Raw genomic sequence first — 9,827 nt, 5'->3', positions numbered from 1 at the left:
ACCCCAATGTCACCTCGGGAATCCGCGAGTTGAGTGCCAAAACATATATCAAGTGAATCAATATGATACCCCATTATCACCACGAGTATTCATGTGCAAGACATATATCAAGTGCTCTCAAATCCATAAAAGTATTCAATCCGATAACAACAAAATCTCAAAGGGAAAAACTCAATTCATTGCAACAAGATAGAGAGGGAAAAACTCCATATGATCCGACTATATTAACAAAGCCCACGATACATCAAGATTGTGACATCTCAAGAACACGAGAGAGAGAGATTAAACACATAGCTATTGGTACAAACCCTCAGCCCCGAGGGTGGACTACTCCCTCCTCATCATGGTGGGCGCCGGGATGATGAAGATGGCCACCGGTGATGATTCCCCCTCTGGCAGGGTGCTGGAACAGGTTCGAGATGGTGGCTACAGAGCCTTGTGATGGCGGAACTTCTGATCTAGGGTTACCCCGGGGTTTTTGGAATATTTGGGATTTTATAGGGCAAAGAGGGGGTGCGGGAGGCCACCGAGGTGGGCACAACCCACCTGGGCGCGCCTGGGCCCCCAGGCGCGCCTTGGTGGCTTGTGCCCCCCTCAGGGCACCCCAGTTGCTGCTCTGGCCCATTGGTAGTATTCTGGTCCATAAAAAATCCACAAAAAGTTTCGCGGTGTTTGGACTCCGTTTGATATTGATTTCGTGTGATGTAAAAAACAAGCAAAAAACAACAACTGACACTGGGCACTGGGTCAATAGGTTAGTCGCAAAAAATGATATAAAGTTTCTATAAAATGATTGTAAAACATCCAAGAATGATAATATAACATCATGGAACAATAAAAAATTATAGATATGTTGGAGACGTATCAGCAAAGAGGACGACAACGATGACGATGAATAAATTCAAGTAGTTCTGTTAGGTTCTAGAATTACGCATGTTAATTATGTATGAACTTCTGCATATCTTGTGATGGTAGTAAGTATTATATTTATATTTTATGAAGTTGTCTATTGAATTGTCACTACAAATCATCATAGAATATGCACATCTGTAGGATGGAAAGTATGTCTAGAGGGGGGCGATTAGACTACTTGACCAAATAAAAATTTACCATTTTCCTAATTTTAGTTGCAGGCAAGTTTTAGCAATTCTACCAAGTCAAGCAACACCCTACACATGCAAGTCTAAGAGTTATGCAACGGAAAGTAAAGACTTTGCATATGAACGTAAATGAGGCATCGAAGAAATCAAACGCAATGAAGACACAGTGATTTTTGGCATGGTTCTGATAGGTGGTGCTATCGTACGTCCACATTGATGGATACTTCAGCTCACGAAGGGTAACGACCGCACGAGTCCATGGAGGGCTCCACCCACGAAGGGTCCACGAAGAAGCAACTTGTCTATTCCACCACGGCTTACGTCCACGAAGTACTAGCCTCACTCGGGGTAGATCTTCATGAAGTAGGCGATCTCCTTGCCCTTACAAACTCCTTGGTTCAACTCCACAAGATCTTGGAGGCTCCCAAGTGACACCTGACGAATGTAGGAGAAACCACTCTCCAAAAGGAATAGATGTTGTTGTTGATGATGAACTCCTTGCCCTTGCGCGTCAAAAGATAGTCTCTTCAACACTCAGTTACTCTCTCACAGATTTGGCATGGGTAGAAGAATGATTGGAGTGGAAAGCAACTTGATGAGGCTAGAAATCAAGGTTCAAATGATTGGATTGGAATCTCTTGATCTCAACACATGAGTAGGTGGTTATGATGGCTCTCTCATAGAGTTAGTGGGGGTGGAGGGGTATATATAGTCTTCATCCAAAATCCAACCGTTACAACCTTTTGACTCAACTTAGTGACATTGAACCAAAAACTCGGTGAGACCGACCTATGTAAAAGATTCAAGCGTTGGGCATGTCGGTGGGACCGATCAAAGAATCTTGAACGGACCTATATGCGATGACCTAGGCAAGACCACATTTCGGTAATTTCAATTGGTTCAACTCGGTGATTCCAAAATGAACTAATTGGGTTACGGAAACTTGGTCAGTGGAAATTGGTGGGACCGATCATCATCTCGGTACAACCAAAATTCTAGGGTTTGGCTCTGGCACTGTCTAGGATCAACTCGGTGGGTACGGGTCTATGGAATTTGGTGGGACCGAGTTTGATTTTTAGGGTTTGAACAAATAGGATTTAGAGAAGGTGGTTGAGGGTTTTTGGAGCAATATCTTCAAGCACTTGAGCAATTGAGTCATGATCAAAACATTATCGTCTTTTAATGGTATTGGCTTTCCTACGTGCTCAATGTGGTCTTGGATCACTTAACAGAAAATGTAGTCTTGAAGCTTGTGCCAATCCATGTCCTTAGCATTTTGAGGGGTCCACATTCTCATATCCTTGCAACGCCAACCTCAGATTATGAGTGTGATGGCGAAAATAGGGCGGGGATGATGGACAAAAAAATTAGACGGAGGACATCAGATATAAAGAGCATCTCGTGCGTTGTTTCGGGCACTTTCGGTGCAAAAGGGAAGATGCCTTCCTACCAATCGACATGAGTGCTATCGCGTCAGGCGCAACACGTCAAGTGGCTGCTGCCACGCCCCATGGTGGCATGTGTCACGTCGGCCACGCCATTCCGTTTTTGTTTGTTCCAACGCATGAAACCTGTTATGCTCGGGCTGCCACCGTGGGCTGTCGCGGCAGGCCCTGCTACCTCCGGTTGTGGCGGCAGGTGCCACGTGTTGGCTGCTGGGCCTGCTGCCACGTACTTTTGTCAATAATGTTTGAAGGTGGTGTTTTTGTTCATTATGTTCAGGTAGGTGGTCTAAAGTAATAAAAATTCTGCACCTCGATGGCTCAAAACATCTTCAAGGGGCCGACGCCGAATTTATTTTTCATATCCCAGGGAAAAGATCATCCAATACGAAGCATATCTTGGCTTTAATGCAACCAATAACATGGGCAGATACGCTGTCCTGCTCGAACTTCATCCCTCCAAATCAATGGTCATTTGTCATCTCCACGGGTAAGGGGGCTTCCATCCGTCCCTATAAGTCAATGGTCGTTTGTCGTCTACACGGATAAAAGGGGTTCCATCCATCCCCGCAAGTCAATGGTCGTTATGGGTAACGGGCCTTCCAACCGTAAATCGACCAAAGGGAGAAATTATATCAGTGCTTCGATGACCGGGTAGAGGAGTACTCGGTAGAAGCATTCTACTTACTATATTAACCAATTTTAGGAATGACACATTTTGCACGCATTATTCAATCTTAAAAAGGAAAAATATGGGCGGGGACCAATGCATATTGTCCGTGAAACATGTTTAACACTATTTGTTTGAGTAACATGGCAGCAATTATTGGGCTTCTGTCCAGCAAAATTGTGAAATCGCTAACGATCCTGCCGTCGGTCAGTTCTCCTTCCAACTACTACTAGCTTTCTTTCCTTCTATACATGGGCAAATATATTTACGAGAGAAAACAAAAGTCCAGAGCAGGCGGAAGAAACGCGAAACGGAAACCACGTGGTTCGAGGGTCCAACTCCTAGAAACATCACTCGAGCAGCCTCGAGGTGCGAGCACGCGGAAGGCCTGTACTGTACCCGTTTAAACCCCGGCAAATCCCCTCCCATCTCTCGCGCTGCCTCTCTTTTCTCCCATCCCACCGCTCACCATGGCCGCTATCGACGAGGCCTCTGGCCGCCGGGCGGCCAGCTGCTTCTTCGAGGTCGGCCAGCGCGAGATCGGCTTATCCAGCTCCCGCGCTTCGTCCTGCCGAATCAGCGGCTCCGAGGTGCTCCTTTCTCAATTATTTCCATTTCAGTGTGATCTCCTGTACTTTTCTGATTTCGGTTGGTTTCTCGAGCGGATCGAGCATCGCTGACCGCGTATATCGTTAGGGAATAGGGAACCTTCTGCATTTTTCTGTCGGCAGGGGTGAAATACTGGAATAGGATAAGCATGTTCGTAGGCGGCAGCTTGGTCTTGCTGTTGGGCTATTGAGGTTATTTGGTTGCATATGCCTTAGAGCATCTCTAGCAAATCCGGCAAACCGCGGTCCTGCAAATTTCGTTTACAGTCGGTGGTACTCCATCAGCGAGTTGGAGAGGACGAACGTCATGTCGTACTCCTTCAACGCCGTCACGTGCGCCGCTGCAGCTTCGTCTCCAGCGGCGGCTGCCTCCTTCGCGTCGAACCACGCGCTCTCCGCCGCCCAGAGACGCTTGAGCGCGGGCGAGAAGATCCGGTCCAGCCGGTTGAAGTTGCTCCAGGCCCCGCTGCCGCCACTGCGGGAGAGGGCGCCGCGCACGCGCGCCTGCACCTTGCGCCACTCCTCCACCGCCGGGCGGAGGGAGGAGCTACCCACCTCGTCGTCATGGCGGCGCTTGCGAGGCGGTGACCCGCCGCGGCCACCCCGCAAAAGGCTACCGGAGGAAAGGGGATTTGTCACCGGAGATGTCGATTTACGGCGGAGGGGGATACGGGAAATGCCGGATGCGAATCCTAAAACGGGGGAGCTCCGGTGTATGTGCGGGAATCGAGGGCGGTTTACGGGCTGTCTGTTAAAAAATTACTGGTCGGGCCGTTTTATTAGGATCTACTCGGGCCTGTTTTTTGACACGAACCGTAAATCCGCCGGGCCGGCGAGGAGATGTCGATTTACGGCAGAGGGGGATAGGGGAAATGCCGGATGCGAACCCTAAAACGGGGGAGCTCCGGTATATGTGCGGGAATCGGGGCGGTTTACGGGCTGTCCGTACAAAAAATTACTGGTCATGCCGTTTTTACAGGATCTACTCGGGCCTGTTTTTTGACACGAACCCTAAATCCGCCGGGCCGGCGAGCTTTTAAGGGATATGCTAGAGATGCTCTTAGTCCACTCTTTGCTTTATGTACTTTGTACCGTAAAGCTCAAACCTCTGATCATATGGACACAGGTGCAGGGCCGGCTCTATGTTTTTCGGGGCCCTTGGCCAAGTTGAAAAAAGGGCCCTTATAGGTAATATATATGTACGCATATCCGATCATATTTTGTTATTCTGAGACGTATAACATATAAAAAATTGATAATCACGCAGACTATGTCATATCATGAAAGGAAGACTAATAAAGTAGCAAAATATTAAATATGAGAAACAATATTCCCTGCTAGTTTGATTACCTTAAATAGATCCAAATTCTAATTCATAGACAATAATGCTTCAATTCTTCACGAAAAAACCTCTTCGGGCATTTCTAGAAGCAAAATCATTGATGACAATATCAAGATCAATGTTGTCCAAGATATCCTTCTCAATACAGCACATGGCCAATCCATTCAATCTGTTTTTTTTTGTTTCCTTTTCGCAGCACCGGACTTAGGTTTCGCCATTGTAACACCTAAATCCTAAAGCTGCAAAAAAAAATCAATAGATCAATACGACTAGAAAGATGATGAAACTGAAAAGGTAAATACGTTTACGCCAAGAAAGCAAGAAAATCAACCGTACCAAGAAAATCAAGACGGGAATCACGGAATCAAGGATTAAAGGGCCACCTGATTGCAGCAGCCGGCGGCCGGCCGGCCGAGCGTCCGTGCGAGTCTTCGAGAGACAAGAGAGAGCAGCAGGCGGAGGCGGACGAGCCCCCGAGGCGACCAGGACCAGACGCAGATGCCGAGATGCGATTCAATCGATCGAATCGATCAATGTAGTATGCCAGACGTCGTGCCTTTTCCTCTCCCGTAGTTGGGCTGGGCCTGTACTGATTCATTTTTTTCAGCCAATGTATAGTCTTATGTATCTGATGATGCCCCCCCCCCTCCCCAGACCGGGGCCCTTGGCCCAGGAAAATCCTATTCGCCGCTCGCTGCGGCAAACTGTCGAGCGATCGCACAGGGGCAGCGCAGCGAGCGACAGAAATGGGCCGGCCCACACATAATGCGTCCAAACCGGTTTTGGGAACCTTCTAGAAGGTTCCCTGAACCGGTTTTTTCCCTGTATCGTTTTTTCTAGTTCTTTTTCGGCTTTCTATTTTTTTTTATTTCTCTTTTTTTCGTTTCTGTTTCTTTTTCATTTTTTCGTTTTTTGTTTCTTGTTTCATTTTCTTTTTCAAGTTTATTTTTCTTTTTCAGAATATGTTCGTAGTTTTACAAATGTTTATGATTTTCTTTTTTATTTCCTTTTCTTTTCTTCTTGTCCTTTAAAAAACAAAAAACTAAATATTGTTCGTGTTTCCAAAAAATGTTCTCAAAATTCAAAATTTGTTCTCGTTACACAAAAAAGTACAAAAGTTCTGAAATTCAGAAAATGTACTGAATTTCAATTTTTTGTTCACATATTCAAAAAATGTTAGCTCTTCCAAAATTTCTCAGGATTTTTCAAAATTCTCTCCGTTTCAAAATGTGTTTTCAAGATTCAGAAAATGTTTGTGCTTTAAAAAATTGTTTGGACTTTCAAATTTGTTCGGAATTTTTCAAAATTTCTCTCCGTTTCGAAATATGTTCTCAAGATTCAAAAATGTTCATGCTTTAAAAAATTGTTCGCGCTTCCAAATTTGTTCAGGATTTTTAAAAATTGTTCACCATTTCAAAATTTGTTCTCAAGATTCAAAAAATGTTTGGGAATTGGAAAAAATATTCCAGCTTTCCAAATTTCTTCACAAATTCAATAATAGTTCTTGTTTTAAAAAAAATCACAAATTCAAAAAATGTTCTGGAAGTTTTAAAAATATAAACATTTTTGTTTTTTGTTCACAAATTCAAGAAATGTTCCCCTTTCTCAAATTTGTTCACATCATCAAAATGTTCCTGTTTTACAAAATTTGTACGAAAATTCGGAAAATGTTTTTATTTTGAAGAAAATATTCATAATTTTGAAAAATTCAGTTGTAGGAGGTCGTCGGTTCGACCCAATAAATTATCTGTAGTCTTTAACTGTCGCGCTGCTAGTTGAACGTGAGAATGTCTACATTGCAGTGGTTTGCACGGCAGGCCAGTTAGTGCGAAGTTGCGTGTTCGAGTTACAGCGCGAGCGCTAGTTTCTTTTTTGCGATTTTTCATCTCGGGAACGTTCCGCCGCGTGCCACTGTAAATGGGCCGGCCCACGCTAGCCGCTCCTGTGCGAAGCGCCGGCATTTCGCCGCAGCGAGCGGCCTATAGGTGCTCCCCTTGGCCCAGGCCAAGGTGGCCTACCCCCAGAGCCGGCCCTGCACAGGTGTTCACTGTAGCCAGAGCCCCAGACCATTATTTAATAAGGACATACGGTCATACTGTTAGTGACCCGGGGCTCTCTTTTTGACGTGTTGGAATGTCATAACTCTGTTCTGGACAATATTTACCAAGTTCCAGTAGCTTGATAGTTTTGTACATCTTGGAATGTCATAACTCTGTTCTGCAATTGTGGAATTCTTGTGTTTCATGCTTACTGTTTGCTATTTTCATCTTGTCCTTGTGAATAGGGCCTAATTGTGCGGATGAGCCAATATGGAAAGTTGCGAGGTCATAGTGGCTGTGTTAATACTATAAGCTTCAATCCTGCTGGTGACCTCCTTGTGTCTGGTTCAGACGACACAGACATCATACTATGGGACTGGCTTGCTAAAACTGAAAAACTAACTTACCCTTCTGGACATCAACAAAATCTCTTTCATGCTCGTGTGATGCCATTTACAGATGACAGCACCATTGTGACCGTTGGTGCTGATGGCCAGGTGTGTCTCTACCCACGCTTGAGTTTTTTTCTTGCTGTATTAGTAGTATTAGTACTAATCAGATATTCACAAGTATCCCAATGACTATGTACTGTTTTTTATGTGACCAATATCACCCTTAGGAAACTCTAGAATAATAGCACCATACATGACTAACCAAAAGGTCACCTGTAAGCCATGTCTTCAAAAGCTATCTTCATAAGACCTTACAAGTAATTATTTTTCGGTATTGGTTATGTATGGAATGATTTTTCTGGCTATCAGGTGTCTGCAGATTCATTAAATTTACCATTCTGTTCTGATAGTCATTTCAATCCCACCACTTGTCCTCAGGTTAGGGTGGAACAACTGAAGCAGGGTGGTGAGTTCATAACCAAACAAATTGGGGAGCATCATGATCGTGCGTATAAGATGGCTCTCGAACCAGGAAGTCCTCACATACTTTACAGCTGTGGAGAGGATGGCTTGGTACAACACGTATGTCACTGCTCCGTTATATGCTAATATTAAAGCAACAATTATATTGCATCACACATTTGGATTGATTTTTTTTTTTTACAGTTTGACCTGCGCAGTGATTCACCAACAAAGCTTCTCACCTGCTATTCATTCTCAAATAGAAGGCGCCGTGTGTAAGACTGAATACCATTGCTATTGACCCACAGAACCCTAATTATTTTTCGATCGGTGGCTCCGAAGAGTATGTACGGCTGTATGATTTTAGGAAAATAAACTTGGAGTCTTCAAGCAATATGAACCTACCAGTTGATACCTTCTGCCCTAAGCACCTTCTTATGGGTGGGGAGGTCCGTATCACTGGCATTGCATACTCTTATTCAAGCGAGTTACTTGTCTCATACAATGACGAGCTTATCTACCTGTTCGAAAACTATATGGGTCTTGGTCCGAATCCTGAATCAACACAGCCAGAGCATTTGGACAAGCTCGAGCAGCTACAGTCATACTCTGGTCACAGAAATTTCAGAACTGTTAAAGGAGTTAGTTTCTTTGGACCCAATAATGAATATGTTTTGAGTGGGTCAGACTGCGGGCATGTGTTCATTTGGAGGAAAAAGGGAGGTGAAGTGATGAGGATCATGCGCGGTGATAAACATATTGTTAATTGCATCGAACCCCATCCGCATTTTCCCTTCCTAGCTACTAGTGGGATAGACAACACGATTAAGATTTGGACACCTTCGTCAAGCAAAGTGATGCAATTGCCTCAATATGCAAATAAAGTAAGTCTTATGTTTTGTTGGTGTTGCACTCGGTTCGTATAGTTGACCGTGTACATGCTCTTGTTGTTGCACGGACTTTGTATTTTACAGTAATGTTTTGTTGCATGACAGGTAATAGCTTCAAACTGGCGGGAGAGGCAATTCTATGCCTCCCGAGGAGAAGTGACACTTTCAGCTGACGTCATGATGCGTATCTTAAGATTGCAAAGTACACAATCTGAACTGTACGCAAATCATGAACCATCTGCTGCCGATTTCGCAACTGGTGGCGATGAGACTTTCTTCATTGGGCTTGGTGATGGTGATGGGAACCAAAGATCGAACTCTGATCCCAGGGAATGCATTGTGACATGAGGCCATGTGTTTTTAGGTTGCAACTTCACATTCAGTGATATTTTAGTGGCGGAAAACTGATTGGCAGTGTGTCACAACCTGCTACTTATTTTTTCTGTTATTGTGTTATTAGTATGTTAGTATGTTCAAATCTGTACTCAGTCTAGTAAAACAAAGGTGTTCCTTGTTTTTTTTAAAAAAAGGAGGATGACCCCAAGCCTCTTCATCTAGGAGATGCTCACTTTATTAATTATTTATAAAGACCTTATAAAGTAGTACATCAGGTAGTTTGAAGTCATCATCTTAGCAACATCTGTTGCTAGTCTTATCTATTTGATGAAGGGATGCTGATAGTCCGAACTTAATACCAAACATATATCACATAAATGCCTAACATCTAAACCCGGAGGCCCCAACTAAGCCACATACTTGGTTTGGGGCGCAAACCGGTCCGACGCACTCTTATAGGTCGTCGTCGCCGTCTTTCACTGATCTATCTTCAGAGCAGGTATTGACGCATCAACCTTGTCAGGTCGGCCGTTGACGCTCAATGAC

At 44.4% G+C, this 9,827-nt stretch overlaps 1 pseudogene across 1 annotated transcript; it reads left to right on the top strand.

Moving 5' to 3' along the window:
- Positions 1-3,519: 3,519 nt before the first annotated feature.
- LOC125552023 (uncharacterized) lies at positions 3,520-9,550 on the top strand (annotated as a pseudogene). Its single transcript, XR_015601337.1, has 5 exons — positions 3,520-3,802; positions 7,447-7,698; positions 8,032-8,175; positions 8,260-8,939; positions 9,051-9,550. The product of XR_015601337.1 is annotated as an uncharacterized LOC125552023 (transcript).
- The last annotated feature ends 277 nt before the right edge of the window (positions 9,551-9,827 follow it).

Source organism: Triticum urartu, chromosome 4A (assembly GCF_056163025.1).
Source record: "Triticum urartu cultivar PI428250 chromosome 4A, HENAU_Tu73, whole genome shotgun sequence".
In the NCBI taxonomy this organism is placed as follows: Eukaryota; Viridiplantae; Streptophyta; class Magnoliopsida; order Poales; family Poaceae; genus Triticum; species Triticum urartu.
This window is presented reverse-complemented; position numbering and strand designations above follow the sequence as displayed.